Below are 18,730 nucleotides of genomic sequence, written 5' to 3' on the forward strand. Positions count from 1 at the left end.
GAAAGGGTAGAGCTAGAGGGAGGGAAGAGGGTGATTTAATTAAAGATCTAAGGGGTGATTTTTTTTCCCCACCATGCAGTATTGTTGTAACTCAGCAGTTATTGATGTGTGATGATTACAGACAGCCAAGAAACTGGCCTACACACACACTCCTAGACTTACGATGGCAGACACAGGACCCTTTGATTTCCTGAATGAACAGTTTATCCTCATTTTTTACCGTTAAACTGATCTAGAAGAACAATTTAATGAAAATAAAATTAGATGACACATACAGGAAGGATAGCCTGAAAAACAAAGCAAATGTTAAAAATTGGCAGTGGTCATTTACAAAAAAGACAAAACTTTGTTGAAAATATATCCAAGAGATTCAGGAGCATAGATTTTATCAAAAGTCATCAGGATTTAAAAACTAAGCCCCATATAGAGTTTGGAGTATTTTCTCTGGTATTTATGCTTCAGTTTAGCAAAGATAAAAATAATTTAAAATGTTGTTTTTTGAATTTTAAGATGTAGAACTTTAGGAAATGTTTCACAGTTTTAGCTGGTGGTCTTCAGATGTTACTTGCAAAACTATGCTTTCATTCCTTCAAGAAAGAAAATAAGTTTCTGACCCTTAATAGGCTGAAAGAGCTCATGTTTAGAAACTATCTTGTAAGTGAGAGTGGAGGGATTCATCAGTGATTAATGGATAATCAACAGTTATATGAATATATTTTAATACTTGCTTTTGGCAGGAGCAATACTTTAAGTGAGAATCAAAACCGAAGCTTCTTAGTGATGATTAAGCATCGAGACACTAGTGGTGAGAGGAAGCTACTGGATATCCTAATGATTTAAGTCACTGCTGTAATCGAGTTACCTTTTGCTGCTTCATTTCGTGAGGCTAGAAACAGTGGAGCACAGCTGAACATTTTAACTCTTTTCCCTGCCCCACAATGAATTAAGAAGGTGGTCCCTGCTTAAAATAGATAGACAATTATCAGACCACTAAGGCAGCCAGTTGTAGCTTTGTTCACACTGGTTCTCCATGGATGCCAAGACTTTGCAGGATCGAGGCCAGTATTTATAACTCCAATCTACTGCATAGCTCTTTTTCAGTTCTTGATTCTTAACAGGTGCTCTCCCCCTGCCCAGTCTCTACTGACTGTGAAAGCAATTGAAGGTATTATGGTTAGACACTAAATATATCACAAAGATTAACTTGATAAATGATCAATTCTGGCCTCATGCTTGAAATTTAAGTCAATTGTCTGGATGAAATGTGTAAATCCCTGTATAACAGACATTTATCTCTCTCCAGACTTTTCAGTGCTCCGCACAAGATGAAAGCCAGTGAGTGGATAATTTTTTCTGGAGGTGATGCTGCATTTTTTTTCTTCCTCTAGGAATAATTTCCTGGGATGTGGTGTCCAGCTGTGTGTATGCGTGATATACTGAAAATAAGGGACACGGTTACTTTGGAGAGTGTTTCCAGTGGTGAAGCTCTGAATGGCCTGAGATCTGATAGATGTCCCAGATAGAAAATGGGATCTTGCCTTCCAGGCATTGTCCCCAGAGTCCTTCTGGTCACAGCCCTGTTCTTAGGGCTTGCCCCTGACAAGAGAAATGGGCGTATTTAATAGCCTGCAGACATTGTGCTACATATGCTTTAGTGGGAATATTTCCTTTTTCTCTTACCTCTTTCCTTTCCTTTCTCTCTTGATTCTGGCTTCTCCCCTTCTTTTACCTTTTCTGGAGGGGCTGTACATTTTCAAAGTTTAAGGCTTTATTTTTTTCCCGTTATTCCCTAAGTGGCACGGCTGAAGTGTTACAGGCCAGTTATCAAAGTGCCTATAAAAAGGGAATTGTCAGGGACTCACATATGTTTGAACTATATGTCTTTGCATAGTGATTTTCAAGGGTTATCAGAAGAAAATATGAGTTGCTTTGACAGTGGTCCCATCACAAGCTCTTATCTTCAGGAATTCAACCTCCTACTTTTACAGCCTATTCATAGTCCCTTTGGAAGTTTAAACACAGCATGTTGGGATGTTGGTTAACAGCAAATAAACCTGTGTGCTGACCTGCCCATGTGCTAATAATAAGTCATGAGTCTGTTTTTTAAGAAACTCTGTCACAAATGGTGGTTGAAAAAATAAATGAAAGGCCAGATTCCTATAGATAAGGCCATCCAGATGGAACTGCTGGGGGATAGGTTAATGAGTTGGCTCTGTAGCCTTGACAGTCTTCTTTCAAAAAAAAAAAAAAAAAAAAAAAAAAAAAGGGGCACGTGTTCAGACAAGCCCATGGCCTCTGTTTTCCAAAAGTGAAATTTACCATGGAGTGAAGGGCCAGCGAAAGGTGTCTGCCTTAGGCTCACATGGGATTGGAAGAACAGATAAGGTTTGAGCTGGTGAGCCTCATTTCTAGGGAGCAAAGTGGCCATTTTGGTGAGTTCCTGAAGAGTAATTGAGCCTAGGCATGAACATTTTGTGTGGGCTTTTGATACACTCCTGGTCCTTCAGGATTTACAAAGAGACCTGCATTTATGGATTAGGGAGATGCATGGTTATCTTGCTCATACCTTTAACTGAGTTCCACAGAGGTTGCATATGTGGGAAATACACCATTATTTTTTGCAAGAATTGAATGGTTTTAATTTTTAACTTCAGTTTTTTGTTATATCACTAGAGTAATTAGTTCCACTTTTCCATAATACTAATCAGTTCAGCATTTTCTGAAAGGACTTTTTGTATTGCAGAAATTACTTCCATTTGCATGGAATGTTGGATTTGCCTAAAGTAAGAAATTATGGGTTTTGCCAGTAGACATCCCAGACATTTGGTACCTTTTTTGGGGTGTTGGGAGGTGGCTAGAGAGTAACACTAATAAAAAACCCCAGTTATGTGCAGCTATTATATATTTTGCAACATTTTGGTTTTTAGTATGTGGTGACTCTGTTGCTTTATTTTTGGACAAAATCAGCATGGATAGTAACAACTAAACTCCTTGGTCTTGGGAGTTGCTTCCTCTTTTGGCTGACGGACAATTTGCAGAGCTAGTTCCATGATTTCTAGTGTCTCAAGAGTGCTTTAGAGTTTCACAGCAGGAGATTTGTAAAAGGGAAAGGAATGGTGTACAGGGAATTAAAAGGTCTGTAAAACTAGAGGCTCACTCTCCTGCGAGGAGTGATCTTGTCTAAATCAATAAATGTCCATGGTTTGTGCTTTTCAGCTCTGATTGTTAGGATTGTGTGTTCAGTCAGTGCATGCTGAACAGAGCCAATATTGACTTAATAACACCAAAAAATGTATTTACAGGTATTTGTCCAAATTCTGAATAACTGTTCCTTTTGTTCTCCATCTTTTGCTATTCCCAAACCATAATGCAAACAGATTTTGGCTCTGAGTCCAGTGAAGTATTTCTAAGCATGCTTAACTCCAGGCACATGACTACTCCAGCAAACATTTGGAAGACTTTCTGCAGGCTTAAAGGTAAGCACACACTTAAAGGATTTGCTAACTGCAAGTTTTGTTTTTCCAGAGTATTTAGGAGAACAGTATTGTTAATGACTGTGCCATGCACAATAAAAGATGCTCTTGAATAAAGATCAGTATTACCTGCCATTAATTTGCCATTATTCTATAGTCATCATTATCTGTGTTTCTGCTGAATTGTTTATCTGGAATCAAATATTGCAGTAAAGGGGCATCCGTGAAAAGTTGCACTTTGATACACAAGTGGTCAGAAACCATGGCTAAGCAAAAAATCTTAGGCCTCCAAAATTTATTTTGCAGAAATGCAATGTAAATACATGGAAAAAGAAAGAAGGAAATATTGCTAATGAATAAGAAAGGAGGAATGAAGTGGCTCTATGTATATTTTTACTGCTAAAGGGTATCTTTTTACTGCAGCTTAACTGGTGCCTGCTAAGTCTTGTCCTGCAAGGTCCTACGGGCACTGCAGACACCACACAGTAGCTGAGCAGCCTCAGATCTCTCACACACAGCCCTGGCTGCCTTTGTCCATTATGATCTCTTAGAAAAACTGTAGTGCTCAACTTCTGCTAAGGGGGATAGCTAACATTTAATACTGTAAAGTTATGCAACTACCAGAGTAGTATTGGCAGTGAATGAAAAAAAAAATTGCATTTATAATGATTATGAAGTTGGTTCTAATTCCAGGGTAGCAACTAGGGAAATGGAATTCAGAGGCATTAGGAAAAGATGCAGTCCCAGTAGAAATTTTAATTTTTAAAACTTAGAACATAAAACTAAAAACCAACTGTCTGGTTATGAGGAGGATATGTTCTTTATGAGCTGTTCGCTTACATTTTCTGATGATTCATCTCCTGTGGAAATCCTTTGCCATGCCTTATAGACTAAAATATCATTCTGAAGATAGAGGCAGGATTCAAGCAGTACCATTCTCCCCAGATATCTTCTGATGAGGTGTCAGCTTCCTTTTGGCAGAGTCTGCAGGATAGATAAGGGACTGTGGCTACAGGCACAAAGGGCTTTTATGACAAGGTGAGAAAGAGAAAGTTTCAGATTAGCAGGAATTTGTATCTTTATTGTGCTTTTAACTTCAGTTTCAAATCTTAAAACAGATTTTTGCTGGTACATGAACTCAGTGAACTAATGTCCTATTGCATTTTAATTTCATCACTCTGAGTCTCTGACTTCAAAGCCTGCTCCAAGTCTAGAGAAAAGCTTGCAATCTGCTTGATTTGGCATAGAAATGTGGATTTCTTGTATGTGGTTACAAAACAGGGGGAGCTCTTGAAATTCACCAGCCATGACTAGGAAAATTCTACTATGTGTTTTGGAAGATCCATTGTATTTGCACCTGGATGAAGAATAATCTTACCCAGCCCTTTACTGTTGAAGTGAGGATTACTAATTTTTAAGGAAACAAACAGAAGAAGCCTCAGAGGTAGAATAATTGAAAATAAAGTGAAGTATAACAGTAAAACAATATAAAAGGATGTATTTCTTTCTTCTCTCTGCCTTTCTCCCATATTTGTCTTATTCTATGGTTTTATTCATACAAAAACTTTTTAGATTTGCAAATCTCTCCCACAAATTCATATTTTGAAGCTTTAAAATTATGACCTGTCAGAGTTCATTCTAAGCCTGAGGGATAGATCACATTCCATAAAATTGTTAAGACTGTCCATGAGATCAGATGGAAATTTAATATCTCACCACTTAGGAATCACACTCAGCATTTTGTGTGGCCATCTTTTGAGATAAAAGTCAGTGGTGTGTGAATTCAATTATTTCACATACATAAAACTTTCCAAATCTCTCCTGAGTTCACATGTTTTAGATATACCCATATCTGTTATGTTACTTTGGGGAGTGTCAACTGTACTTTGACTTTGTGGGAAATTAGATCAAAAAGAAATAATATTTGGTTCATTGGAAAAGGACAGTTAGAGGGAGTAGCTGGTGCAAATTAAGGAGGGTAGGTTTTAAATTCTCTAGGCTGTTGAAATAATCCATGTACACCAAGAAAAAGGTGTTATTTCTAGCATTGCACTGTATAGAAACTGCAGAGCAGAAATTGGCGAAGGATATTAAGACCTCAGGTTTTGGCCTGAACATTTCTCAGAAGTGATAAGAAACTCAGGTCATATTCATCTTCATAAGAAACTGGATGTGTCCAAATGTAGCACCTGGTTCAGGTAATAAGCCAGGTGCAATTATTGTTCTTGTGGTGGCCCATTAGATCTATCAGTCCATTCTCATTTCCAGGGGGGTTCTCTGTCTAGTAACCATAATTTGATCTCTGGTGCTTTGGGAGAACGTTCACAACATGGCAGGTAGTGGCTAATACTGAACATTCCTGAACTCTGGTTCTGGATATGCATATCAGTCCACAGACCCATCTCCATCAGAATCCACAAAGGTACATCAGTGATGTAGTGCTAAAAGTTGCCACTTCTCTTTGTGGTCCAGGAGGACTGCTGGGTACGCAAATGTTTTTACAAAGGAAGACATTTAAAAACATAAAAATAGATGCAGTACCTAACTTCAGGAACTTATCTCAAAAGTCCTGGTGGTCCATATTTGGGCAAAGCAACTATCAAGGTCTTTGCAGTTTTGGTGATGTGAAGGCTGCTGGATAGGCATGTGGCTCTTTTTCCCTTACTCAACAGCAATTTGTTTATGTCTGCTATATCTCACTGTACTCATTCAATGGCAGATGAGTGTATATAAACAATCCTAGGCTGGTCTAAACCAACAGCATCTATCAAGAGTCTGGCCCTGTCTGCTCACTGGCACTCTCTGAATTTCTCTATTTTTTCCTTTTCTGTGTACTACATGAAATATCTTCTCATATCTGTGGAAGCAGATTAATTTGGCAGTAAAAATGTCCATTTAAATTGAAAGTTCAGTTCTTTACTTTCTAGAAGTGAATAGCCTTCAATAAATCAGTCTTTCTCTTTCTTCTAATTATTTATTGTTTGCATCTCTGTAACAGACATATCTCCTGTAAAGCCTCTCAGCTTTAATCCACCAAAGCAGGGAAAATGTGATGTTGAAGTGCAACTGAGGCAAAGTAGCAGCCAGACCTCTGAATTTTATTTCCCACTGATGGATAAGGGGCTGCCCTATATGATGTCATCTATCAGAAAAACCAGTTGTCACTTGCTTTTTGAGGCAAGAATTATTGTCTCTTTCAAGGGGTTCTGAGGGCCGAGGAGAGGAGGACAAGGGTCCCTGAGAGGCATGGGTGGCTGCTGCCACGGAGACAGTGGCACAAACTAGGCAGTGTGCTGCAGTAAAAATGCTGTATAAGCCTCCTAGACAGTTAGAAACATCTTGTATAAAACCCCAAATGCCCAACTGTAACCCAGATACCTCTGTGTTTTTAAAACATGAAGTGTCTTCTGGGAGGAAGATTTGGGTCCCTGGCCACAGCTGAACACCCTGTCCCTCGGAGTGCTCTGTCATGCTGTGGGGATGATGAATCCCATGAACTCGGGGAGGATTTGTGGCCCTCAGGTAGAATATAGATTACATTTATTTTGTATGATTTCTGATTTGTACAATGGAGGTGGTAACTTTGCACCAATATAGGCGTTTATGATATGATTAAAGTGCTTTCTTATTTAACCCTGTTGATGTCTTGGATGACTTCATCCCTTCTGTAGATGTTTCCCCTCTTTGTCTACACTTATTTACTGCTTCTTCTGCTGAGAATCATTCAAGTGCACCACTGACTGAAATTGCCTGACTAAACATTTTCTAAAGAAAAGCAGGATAAGTCTGTAACATTGGTTGCAAAATGTACTTATCAGCGTATGCTGTGGTATGGTAGGTACTCTGTGTCACATGTGGCAAGAATCCCTGCAGCTCTTCCTTATGCTGAAATTGCTTTCAAATCCAATGTTATTTCTGTCTTTACTTTTGGCAGCGAGGTTGGCAAGTTTAAATTTTGGGAGTCGGGGAATGAGAGAGCGACAGAACTGGTTCGTGAAGGGGTCAGAAAGGACAGGCTAGCTGGAAGCAGGCGGGACTGCTCGTGGGGCAGGCAGAGGAAGGTGAAATCCTACATGGAGCCCAGATGTCCCTCCCCCACACTTTCATCTCCCCCACCCTATAAGCTTCGTGTCAAAGCCGACCTCTTCCTGCTGGAGGATGACTGAGGCGATTCCTTTCAGGGGCTGTCAGCGCTTCTCCTATAACTGCTCTGTGGAGATGCTGTTGAGTGACACGAAACACTTTTTCTCCTGACAGGATTAGCAAGCCATCTCTCCACACTGCCCAGCTTCCCCTCCGCCTCCACCAGCTCTCTCCATGTGGCCAAAGAGGTATGCTTGTGTCTTGGATAACCAAATAGCATTGGGTCACTTCTCCCACGTTTGCTACTGACAGAGGAACTTAGGGAAAACTTTCACTCTTCACACAGCTCCATTTTTGGAGCAAGAACAGGATCTGTTAGTCTACGTCCATTTCTTTTATACCTCTCCATTTCTATCATGTGCAAGCATAAGGATTGTCCAGTGTTACGGCTCTTCCAGATGCATTCCTGCTCTGTCCACAGTCTTCTCATCAGGTGTTCTGTAGGAGTGAAAAGATGATCGTGGTGGTTAGCCCATCCCAGTGGAAATACCACGACTAATCTCTGATAATTGAAAACTTTCCTCTTTCTGGGAAGATTTATGATGAAACTTTGCCAATGGAAGTTCCAGAATGAGGATTTTTATCCTGGATGTTCATTTTGACACCCCGGGGAACAATGCAAGACAGCCAGGGAGCTGTTTTTCAGGCACTCCAGTGGGTGATCAGTCTCACCACTTACTGGGGGGTGTGTGGGGGGGGGAAATCAAGAAACCACTAATAACTTGCCTCTCCCAGGCTGATGCTTGGTGGTTATACCATGCCTTTCTCTATTGTCCTCTGACTGGTTTGTCTTTGTTGGGTGACTCAAGCAGATCTTCTCTTTGATTCACTGCTTTCCCCCTCATCAAAAAGTTTACTGTACCTCTTTTGGAATGGCTGTGCTTTTGTTAACTCACATCAACTAAAGCATGCCAGCCAGGTCTTAATCTTCCCCTGAATTTAAATGTATACTTTTCTTATTGCAAAAATATAGATACAACTATGTATAAAAAAAATACATTTTCCTCCACAATTGCATATAACACAAAGAAAAAAGGAGCACAATTTTTCTTCATTCCATATGTAGTGCTGTTAGTATGCATTCAGCTAAGCATGTATTCAAATAATTCCTTCAGATTGCAGTAAGCATGTGTATTGAAATCAGTGTTGGGTCTCCTTATGGGTTGAATCTGGTTCTGCAGATTTACCATATTACATTACTACATTACAATATGCAGTCATGTTCAAATCTCTGAATTTATTAAGCAGGATGTAATGTGCCAGATCTTTACAAATTTCTCAGTGTTTTGATACTTGTTGTTGGCAGTATTATCATTAACATAGCAAGCCAAATGACCCTTGCACTAGATTTTCTAAGCAGATATCGATGCAAGAAACGAATCTCAGTTTATCTCAAATTATTCTCTTTTCAGATGGTTATTCAATCCATGAAGTATGGGACGATCCATATTCACATTATCCCAAGGGAAGCTCTCTGAAAGAACTGTGACCTCTTTGCACTTGAAGGTTAGAGGAAAGCATTTTCTTCCAACTCTTTACAACTCCACTTCCATATGTTGCCAACTCTACTAATCTTTTTGCTGAGGAAATCTTTTTGCCCTGTTACTTTCTCTCCTATTCTACCTCTATTTTGTCTTGTTCAGGGTTATTTCTAGGGAAGAAGACTTGCTTCTTCTCTAAAGCAATCTTTCCTTGCAACAGCCACTCATGGTCTTACCATGACTTGATCCTTTTGGAAACACTGAAATGGGAAAAGGGGCACATGGATCCCATGGTGATGAACAGGCATAAAAACACTTATGTCGATCAAAAAGACTGAGTTGCTAAGTTTTGTGGCTTCTATTTGGATTTTTTATTTCATTTAACCTGCAGTGTCAACAGAGCCAAAACTCTGAAAGGCATTCCAGACAGGAAAGGCCAGCGGGGAAATGATCTGAAACTGTTTTTTTGTACTGTTCTCTAAAAGTGAGTATTTTTATTGTCTGCAAGGCAGTGGCTAAAGACTACTATAGCTGTGTTGTTATTAGCTGGTGCAGTGCTGAGGATTCCTACTGAATTGTGTAATTTCATGTAAAACTAGAAAATCCCAGAAAACTCTTATTTCAGGCTTGAAGTTTTGGTTTTCCTATGACAGGAATTTGTTGTGTGACACGGACTTTTCATCAGACACTTGAAATCAATTATGAAACATGCTGAAAGGACTTTGAGTTCTTCAGAGAATCCTGATTATTTTCCTGACAGAAGCTTCCTATATTGTCTAACCAGCATCACTGAGAAAGATGGAATGGTTGTCTGCTATGCAACAATAATGCCATAAAAAGGGATGAGAGAGGCAAAAGCATTACAAACCTACAAAGAAAACCACATGTAGAATGACCTCTCTTGATCTTTTCTATCAAGGCACCAACTATTGTGTCTTAATGTCCAAATCTAGCTAAATTTAATCTATATGCTGTCTACAATATTCCCTCTAGGGAATGTAATGCCAAGTGAGCACACAGTGTTCTCACACTAAAATCTTCTGTCGGCATTGCTGTGGGTTGTCAGGCAGTCTCTTAGCTGCTCTAGCCTAAAAAAGAGGCCAAAGTTCAAGAGTTTCATTAATTCCTTCAGGAAGAGAGGAAAGTAAAACATGTATTTTCATTGATTGTCCATGTTTCATTGATTGTCCAGACATCTAACTCACTTGGCTGTCTCTTTCTTTTTCTCCTTCCCCCTTTTTCTCCTTCTAGAAATAAAGGCTCTATAGAATTTTAACATCAGAAATGAAGATGCTTAAATCATTCCATACTCAAGTTTTTGCTTTAAACTTCTTGTCCTTCATTAGTTTATCTGATAATAATTTTTAAGCATAAGCCCTTTATTTGATTTTGGTTCTTAATCCACTGAAATTTTACTAATTTTCTTTTCCTAACAGTCTGAACAAAGACTGTGTTTCAGGAATCCTGGCTGCTTTGCAGAGCCCTGGCTGTATGAGATAGCTCCTTCTCTCTCAGAAAATGCAACCTCACGTAGCATAGAGCAATTAAACTGTTGGGAAATCTGAGAAACCCTGTGGTCACAGGAGATGCAATCCTACATCGGCTGCAAAACTCCCTGCCAGATGAAATAAAAATAACTATTAATTTCACTGTGTTATGAGCTAGGAGTGCATACGGGAGCCAAGCTCCAAAGCCATCCCTTTGTATGGGCTTTCCTGAAATGTAAATGCAGTCATGCTGTCAAATAAAAACAGAGGCAGCGATAGTATTACTAGGCACTGCTGTCACACTTGCAAAATCTAGAAAAAATGCTTTGTCTGAGGCTGATGTGTACCAGTTTGAGAACCCCACTGGAAACTCAGGGATCACATTCATTGTGCTAATTCATAGCTCACCCTTACAAATGCACACAAGTTACGGCATTGAGGCCAAAGAGATGAAAGAAGGGCTGGACTAGAAGTATGGAGGAGAGCAATAGATTACCTTGGTTAACTTGGCAGTTCAGGAGTTCATGAGAAGTTTGTGACTGCTGTTCTTTGTTTTTCTTCTGCAGAGCAATTTCCCCTGTCCTCTTCCGCCTCTTTCATGTTATTTATTTTCTAGTAACACCGACCTTCTGCACTGAAGGACTCTCCTACATGAAAGGATTTTTCTTGAGTTCACATTTTGTAAATATATTTTCTTGCTGGTTTTTCTGGCTTGTGCATAAAACCATATTTTACATTTTAAGTAAATTCTTTAAAAGTGCATTACTTGAAAACCTACATTCCCTTGTTTTCATTAAGATCTGAATTAGTCTCTTAAGTCAGATTCAAAAATAAAGCTGAGCCTCATAAGACACTTAGGTGCTCTTCAGACTTACTTTTAGGGTAAATCCTGTGAGCATTTTTTTCCCTGTGTATTGTTTACAATGATAATCTAATGTTTAGCTAGTGCTTGGCTGTGGAACAACAGAGTTGTGAGATGACCAAGCTCATTTCCTGAGCTGCATCTTTTTGTTTTCATAAGAGCTCTTTATTTAACATTTCATTTAACAAGCCTTGTGGACTATCTCTTGATTAGATTCTGTGTGTTTCCTGCCACTTGCATGAACTGAGAAATGCAACCTTAAAGCCAGAGCCAATATAAATATATTTTCATAGAGTGATGTAACAACCAGCTTTCTGTTTCATGAAGTTCAGACTTGTTAAGAACTCTGAAACTTTTCTCCATTTTTGGTCTGTCCTGAAAAATCATTTCAGTTAGTTGCTTATCTAAGTGAAGAAGCTGGGGATTTAGCATTGTAGAAAACTACTGCAGAGACACTATCAGAAAATAAGTGGTTAAATTTTCTGAAGGAAGATTGGGAAATCAGTGTTCTTAGTGTTATATTAAAAAAGTGGCCTAGAAAAACCTGTGTACACTTCACTGAACTGTCTGTAAGGTGAGAGTCCCCTTGTATTATTTATTCATTCTTTTGTATATTCACTGCTAGGCAGACAAGTTATAAAAATCTTCATCGAATCTGCCTTGCAGTCAAAACCAACTAAAACTTTTCCCTCCTTGAATAATTTTTGGATTTAATTGCTGATTTGTGGGGCTAACTTTGTAGGCCCATACTCTGCTCTTGGGCTTCATGGTGGAAATCTGGACTGACTTCAGATGAGTGAGGCTGCTCTGTGAATGTCCTTGTGTGAGAGCAGCAGCTAGTCCAGAAGAAGAGTGTCATGGTAGGTATTTCTGGAGAACATGGAAAAGAAATTGTGGATCATGGTGACATCTAGACCAAGACAAGAAAATGGAAATCTGTGCTATAGGCATAGTTTTGGAGAAGAGGCCAGCTGAGATAGTCAAGACTAATGACTGTCACCATGGGATATGCCCCTGAGAGGTTCAGCCAAAGGACTTGCATGTTGGAAGTTTTTCAGGTTTTTTTCCCCTCAACCAGTGTAAGATTAATTTACAGTATTGGGCAGGGGGGAAGTTGGGAGATGGGGTCAAACTGATGGCAAGCTGCCAAAATCTGCTTAACTTCTTTATCAAAAGAAAAATAAACTTTAATCTGCTTTTCTGATGTCTTTGAGTGTGAAAATGGGTGTATTGCAAAATGAATGTATAAGCTGCTCTGTAGCAATGAATTTGAAATTTCTTAGTTTATGGGACATTATTAAACCTGTAGTTATGGTGGTATGTGCTAAATTTTACTAGCTTTGCTTGAGTTCACTTTAAAAAAAAGGAAAAAATCTAGGACACTTGCTGCTGCTCTTAGTTTCCAATGGTCAACGTTCAAATACTGCTTGGACTTCTCTCTGATTCTCTCTGATTTCTCTCTGATTGTTTTGATTTGCTTCTCAAAGGCCAACATGTAATTTACTCACTGTGGGTCCTGAGTCTGATTATGATTTTTATAGTGCCATCTCCCTGTCTCAGTCTTTGTAGGATTTTTTGATTGGTGTAAGGCCATTGCAGCTTGGTTTTCTCTTGTGAACTTTCAGTGAGATGTGCCAGGTCTGCAGGATGGTAATACTTTTTCCCCTTCTGTCTGATTGTTGTGTAACTGAATTTATTCAAGTGTGCCAAAGCTCCCAAAATATCCTAATTTACTCTTTGGTATCCCAATTACTCATGGTCCTTATAAGTTCCCCAGTAATTGAATTTGCCTGTCTCTTCTCTCAGTTTTCATAAAACTATTTTTATAAGGCACTGTTAAATTAGACCCATTTTTTAATCACTTTGGTTTGCCAGACTTTAAATGGTAGCTTTAAATTTTGTCGGGTGTCTGCATCAAACAGAATGTGTTTGCTTGGACAAAAAAAAATACAGCACCATATTCTAACATGTTTCAGAGTAATAAAAAGGAAAAAATGTACCCTGTTTCATTTATATTTTAATTTTTAAGTATTAAAAAGATAAAAAAAGTTTAGCCACAGGCTTTGAATCAGATACATTACAAAGCCAGAGGCTTGAACATTTGGGCCAGAAATATATTTTTTGACAGCCCCCTTGAAGAATCTTACCTTATTTGATGAAATTATCACCTTTTTAAGAAATCTGAATTGATTTTTTTTTTAAATGTTTTAGCTTGCAGAGTCTCAATTATATGAAGCACTGACATTTTATGTGTGCTGAAAATGTCTGTTTTGCTCAGGTGCTACCAAAGTGATGATCTTCTTTGATACTACATGGTAAAATGCTTTTGGATATCATATTTTGAAGCCACCAGTACTGTTGAAAATGCTAAGAAGTCAACACCCAATTCTGCTATCTGAAAGATTTTAAGTAAGGATGGTAAAAAAGAAAATAAAAGAAACTGTGTGTCACACGAAGACACTTTCTCTTCACTCATGGTTATATTACTCATGGTGGATGTGGCAGGGTCCAGTGGTGAAAGATGCCAGCAACCATGCAGTTGATGGTCCTGTCAGGTAACAAGTACATTGGAAAGACTGACTGAAAACACTGGAAAAGGACAGATAAGGATTTTCCTAAATGGGTTTGTCACGGGTAAACCAGCTTGACACGGGGAATTTTGGTTATATTAATTTATTGCAAATTAACACAAACATTTTAATTGCTGGTTCAGTTGTGGTGCTCTACCAATAAGCTTCCGTTTTGAGGTGCTCAACAGCGATGCTGGAGTAAGCAGGACCTTGTGGTGACCAGCCCTGGACGTCCTTCAAACAGAGTCCCTGCATTCCCTGGCTACCCACATCCTGCCATTGAGGTCCAGTAGAAATTTAGGAGCATTTCCTAACTTTCAGTGTAGCTGAGCATATCCTGAAATCTGAATCTTGCAGAGCTGATGCAGATTTGGCCCACTGGGTAGAGAGCTGACTCTTGTGTTTCCCTCCTCCAGGGAATTTTGCTTTACTTGAATTTTTAATGCTTTTCTGCAACAGCTGCAATTAAAGTTTTGAGGAGAAAAAGAGGCATCAGATATATTTTCCAATATTTTCTGGTTCTGCGACTGAAAAGCTGCTGCAGCTAATTTATCCCTCTAAACATTACACTCTGCTATTGAAAACATGCAGAGAGAAGCGGAATGGAAGTGTCCAATAAAAACATGAGTTTAATGGAAGATTTAAGAATACAAAACTTGTGGAAACAATGTTGAATATTATAATGTTTTCATCCTACAACATTGTTATGTTGATTTTTAAATGCAGTTCTAATGAAAATAGCATCCCTGCTTACAGTTGAACTGCAGTCATCTCCCTTTGTGCAAAACACCAATTGATATGGATGACTTATGCCAGCAAGAAATAAAGATAGAATATGTTATTTGAAAACCATGCTTGTCAGATAAAAGGGGGAATAAATTATTATGTACCTTTGAAAAAAATACATTAAAGATACAAACAGTGAAGAGAAAAGCACTGGGTGAAGAAATACAGTTAAAAGAGCACATCTGTTTCAAATTCTTATTTGGGGCGAAAGATCCCCACATATGTTTTTATTTTAAATTTGCATGTGTGTTTTTATCCTTGTGTTAACTATTAGGTAAATAAATATATTGAGAATCCATTTTTCAGTGAAGTTTGGTTAGGAGTATTTGTACACACTGTATGAGAGATAATTTGAAAGCTAATTGAAGCTTTGTGAGGAACCAATTTCCCACATGTCCCTTAACTTTTAATACCTGCTTTTCATGTATTAGTACTGATCAAAGTAATTTATTTATTTTGGAAACGAAATAATTTTCCCCTTTGGTTTGTGTTTTTGACATGCCTTACTAGAGAACAGCATAACACAGAACCACGTCACAGCTACAGCTGTAGCAAGAGCTGAACTGTAGTGGAAACTCATTTGGTTTTGGTAAATGAGAATCATATATTCAGCTATGATTGGCTTAGATAGTGATTTTAGATACACAAAAACTGAAGTTCATAAATGTTCCATTGAATAGCTAGGGGGATGCTAATAAACTTAGTTGTTTGGGCATAAGTAGGAGAAATTCCAGTGCCATTGAAATCTTTGGTTAAAACTACCAGTTTCCTTCAGTGGAACTCCAGTTTTACCCCGCAGCCCTTGTACAGGTCTCTCAGTCTCAGACTACACGTTTATAAAGATCCGTGGTGAAAAAGTATTCCCTTTATGTTGCAAAGTCCATGTCATTAGAAAAACTGCTGCTGAGCAGAACATCCTCTCCTGCTTTTGTCATCAAATCAAAGTGTCTAGCTCAGGAGCCTTAACCCTTTCCGAGACCAGTGAAGGCACCCACCTGGAACCCGATTTATCCTCTGGATGTGATTTGGGAGGGAGCTGCCTCATACTTGCCCAGGTGGGAGAAGCCGGGCTGGGGAGCTGCCCATTAATGCTGTGGTTCCCTGGAGAGCCATCCTTGGGTGGTCCAGGGAGCATTGCTAGGCTCTGTCACAGGCACTCTGAGCAACAGTTACAGGAATATCACAAAATAGAAGTCAAGGGAACATTTCAAGTTACTCCTCAAGTATCTGGGCAAAGTGAGTTCTCCTTCTGATGTTGTCTAGGGAGCACACAGGTGAGAAAGAATTTTTACTGTGTTTTGCAGGAGCTAGAAATGCATTTGCTCTTTGAATGAAAATGACTTCATGGACTAATTATGCTCTCTTCTTCACTGCAGAAAAGTTAGTGATTCAATATAATTGAATCCTCTGCCACTTTATTGCTCCAAGAAATAGTCATAAAAAGTAGCAATAGAGTCATTACAGAACTCTATTAAAACCATCACTGTGCCTCTAACTGCTGCAAGTAAAGAAAAAGGCTTCTGGGCCAAAGTTTTCTGTCCAAGATTTTTGCCCTCTGTAGAGACGAAGGAGACTAAAAAAGAAATCCCTGTCTGTAGTTCTTGCCAAATAGGCATGGCTTCAGTGTTTGGAGAGTCCCTCTTGGGAGATCAGGAATGGCTCGATGTAGAGAGATTTACAGAGACTTAAAACTTATAATGAAACTATTATCTTTGCTCTCTCTCCTCTTCCTAAATCATATAAAGTCAGGTGGTGTGTTCTCACAGTAGTATTAGTAACTGTCAAGTCAGATATAAAGCAAAAAATATTCCTGACTTGGGTAAAAGTTAGAGCTGAGGATGAAAACTGTCAGTGGAGAAGAGATTTTTGTGTTGTCTCCAATAGTAAGTAAGGTGTTGCTCTTGCAAATAATTCTCTATAAGATAATCTGGTGCCAAGTCTCATTAATTTCAGCAGGAGCTTCGTGAGAGCCTGGGGATTCTGCCTTTCAGAGCAATTTATGTGACTGAGGCTGAGATGGAGAAACAGCTTTGTGTGTTGGAGGACAAGGTGGGGAGCTGCTGGCAGGGGAACTAAGCAGGGAGGGAGCAAGGGGGAAGCTAGAAAGGTAGTAATGCCATTACAATCAGAAGAGTTTTCTTGAGTTAAAATCCAGCTGAAATACATTCTCTGTACTGCTTAAAAAATGCAGCCCCAATAATCCTGGATTGCCAGGGACCAATCCTGCCTCCACTGAGAGCACTGAAGTCTGTTGGTTGGTGTTACAAGCCTGGGGTTTCAGCCCCTGTCAGATCATTCACAGACGTATATTTCTGACTTGCACAAGGTTGCCAGAGCACTGCAGGGTTGGTTTATACCCTCCCCTATTTTCATGCTAATATGGAAACATTTTGAAACCCAACCTGGCAAAAGTGAAACTCTCAAAGAAAACACAGAAGTCCCTGTTAAATACTCTGGACCTCATCTTGTGTTATAAAATTCTCTGAAGTTGGCTTAATAAATGTGGGAGATTGAGGATGCATCACCTTATCTGTTTTTAGACTTTCCTCCCCTTTAGCTATCAACAAATTACTGCTGTGGTAATCACTGCAGCTGATGCTCTTAGGAGGAGAAACTCAGATTGTCAGACTGAGGCATGTGGAGAAAGAAAGTGAGAATATACATGGAAATACACACTTTTCCTTTTCACCATGTCTTTTTCTATAAAGGAAAATTTGTTATTGGGTTTTTGTTTGATTGGTTTTTATTTTTTCTTGCCCTGTTTAAGATCCTTAATTAAAAAGTTTATTTCCTTACTGTAGGAACTGGCCTGCTAACCTCCTCCCCAGACCAATCCTACCTCTATTTCACAGAGGTCAGCACCATCCATGCCAGAGAAGGTTTTGGGAGTGACTGAGATGTGTGTTGCTGAAAAACCTGTCTTTATGGTAAGTTTCTCCTTTCCTCTCACCCTCTTTTATTAAAGTTTTACTGTTGTTGTGCAGTCTGAGCACTTGTCATTAATAATAATAATAATTAAAAAATAGTGTCTACATGTTTGAAAAGACTGATTGAAAACAGGACTATATGTGAATTGTGTGCATTCAGAGTTAATACCTAATCTATTTGTGCTGTATTAATATAAAATGGTTTCAAAGCTTTGTTACTTTCAGAGACTTGCTGTTTAAACTTTTTTCCCCAAGTCTCTAAACACTTTTAACCTTTCTTTTCTAAATCTTATTCTCTGCTCCATATGTATGAGATTTCATTTTGTACACTTATTGTTAATTTTTATGATTGGTGTAAAAGAGAAGCATGGAATCCAGGTCAGTTGGATTGAATCCATGGGAAAATGCCCCTAAAAATTAATTTATGATGGACGAGATTGATGCTGAAAAGGCTGATTCAATTTGTTTCATTATGTTTGGAAAATGAATCTGAAGGCTTGACAGCAGCAAACTGAGGTGGGCACAGCAAAGCTCATTTCTTGGCAATCTTCACTCATAGCTTTGTCTGTGCATCTCTCTAATGGTAAGTAATGTGCTGATCTTTGGCAGCTCCTGAACAAAATCCTGAATTAATTTTGCACCCAGGGGAGAATACAAATCACCAGCGTGTTGTTGTTCGTGGTGTTCATTTCTCAGAAACTTCAGTAGCGCAAAGAAATGGTTCTGAAACAGAGACTGGGGAAGGGAGGGATGGAAGAAATAGGGTAGTCAGAGTAGGAAAAGGGGGTATTTCCTACCACTATATTCAATGAAGAATAGAGATGGAAGCTTGAAGACTGGGTATTGCTTAGTACCCAGGAAAGCATAGGTCCTTAGCAGGGATTTGTACTTCCACAAACACCATAACTGTTCAGTGGTTCATGAGCAGTGGTGTGCTGGTGACAAAAGAATGTCACACATGAACTTCTGTTTGGGAACACAACCATCTTAAAGCTTCTGAG

General features: G+C 39.0%; 1 long non-coding RNA gene across 1 annotated transcript; it reads left to right on the plus strand.

Moving 5' to 3' along the window:
* Positions 1–277: 277 nt before the first annotated feature.
* LOC137471450 (uncharacterized) lies at positions 278–17,792 on the plus strand. Its single transcript, XR_010997617.1, has 4 exons — positions 278–3,476; positions 7,731–7,804; positions 9,029–9,122; positions 17,655–17,792. It is a non-coding gene; the product is annotated as an uncharacterized lncRNA (long non-coding RNA).
* Positions 17,793–18,730: the final 938 nt, after the last annotated feature.

The sequence above is a fragment of the Anomalospiza imberbis genome, chromosome 3 (genome assembly GCF_031753505.1).
Source record: "Anomalospiza imberbis isolate Cuckoo-Finch-1a 21T00152 chromosome 3, ASM3175350v1, whole genome shotgun sequence".
NCBI lineage: Eukaryota > Metazoa > Chordata > Aves > Passeriformes > Viduidae > Anomalospiza > Anomalospiza imberbis.